This window comes from Littorina saxatilis, linkage group LG12 (assembly GCF_037325665.1).
Source record: "Littorina saxatilis isolate snail1 linkage group LG12, US_GU_Lsax_2.0, whole genome shotgun sequence".
Taxonomy (NCBI): Eukaryota; Metazoa; Mollusca; class Gastropoda; order Littorinimorpha; family Littorinidae; genus Littorina; species Littorina saxatilis.
In genome coordinates this window covers 28,208,834-28,210,107 of record NC_090256.1, presented here as the reverse complement: position 1 = coordinate 28,210,107, position 1,274 = coordinate 28,208,834, and the positions used below count along the sequence as shown (strand labels likewise).

The 1,274-nt window shown below is 39.7% G+C and overlaps 1 protein-coding gene across 1 annotated transcript in view; it reads left to right on the top strand.

Annotated features, from left to right (window-relative positions):
* The first annotated feature begins 1,055 nt into the window (after nt 1-1,055).
* LOC138983296 (tetraspanin-1-like) overlaps nt 1,056-1,274 on the top strand; it is a 2,647-nt gene continuing 2,428 nt past the window's right edge. The window contains exon 1 of the mRNA XM_070356715.1: nt 1,056-1,274. This exon is cut by the window's right edge and continues 447 nt beyond it. The gene's annotated coding sequence lies outside the window, so the exon portion shown is untranslated.

Sequence of the window (1,274 nt, the reverse complement as noted above, 5' to 3'; positions counted from 1 at the left end):
CGTTTGAAACTTCTGGGTCATTATTATCGTGGATCGACGCTCTTCCGTATCCAAATGGAATCCTATCAATGTGTAATTGACAATTTGACAAAGGAAGAGGACCTCGCGGACAAAATAAGCAATTCATTATTCTAACCTTAAGGAACACACTTGCAGTAGCATTTAACAGCATTAAATGACACAGTTCGCTTGAATGGCTATTTAGCATGCGTTAACCACATATTCAACCCCCGAGCCGTCGTGGCCCTGTGTGACCCACTTTCCTTTTGTTGCATACGTGACGAATTTAGTTGTCAGTTTGTGGTTTCAATGCGATTCAGTATCTGCAATAGCATGTAATATTGCGTACCTCTGAATCATAATTATAACAAATGACTGATAGTGACACTAACCGAGTGGCGGCGACTTCCAAGAAACTATAGCGGTTAAAGGAAAATTCGTCTGCTTGGGCAATGGAAAGATGCAGCTCATTTGACGTGGAAGTGCGTGTGTATGCGCGCAATACTCAATCCACACAGATACACCAACTAACAGTATCAAATGGTTAAAATCTCAGTCGAACCGCATTTAAAAAAAAACAAAGTTGTATAGTTTTCGGTAGCCCTCTTCCCCGTCATCAATTTAGAAGAGCTGCAAGCTGCATGCACCAGTCGACCCATTCACCCAGTTTGCTTGACGTATACTTTCAAACTTTTGAAACTTCCAACTCCACTGACTTTGTTTTGATGATAAAAGAAATATCTGGTGTTGTAACAATGTTTGTGTAAAGGCTGTCAATTTATTATTTAGATTTTAAAAGTTAGGTCTAGCGCCATAACGAGGCTTCCGATTTCTGTGGGTAGAATCCGTTTGTAAATTCTTTGATAAATGCTCGCTCTTTATGGAGGGCACCTAGGGTGTCCTCTAGCGGTAAGTGTTTAAACGAAAGGGTGTTCCTACTGTGTGTAAAAGCCTGACAGTGTCCGTGGGCAGAAACTGATGGTTTACTGGAGGTGGAGGGTGGCTTTAAAACAAGTCGGGTTAAAACCATATCAAAACATTCAGTTAATCTTTTGAGCAAAAAGAATGAAACTGAACACACTTGATTATTTTTTCACAGACACTAGTAAGTCATGTGCTTGTTCAAAACCTTTTAACCGAGACCGCGAGGACTGATCACGGTAAAAGAAACTGCATGTTAACCTTATTTGCATGAAGCCTATTATATTCTTTTCTTTTGGGCTGATTATTAGAAAGACCATAGCATATTTATAATTTTTGTGTGGAAATAGGAA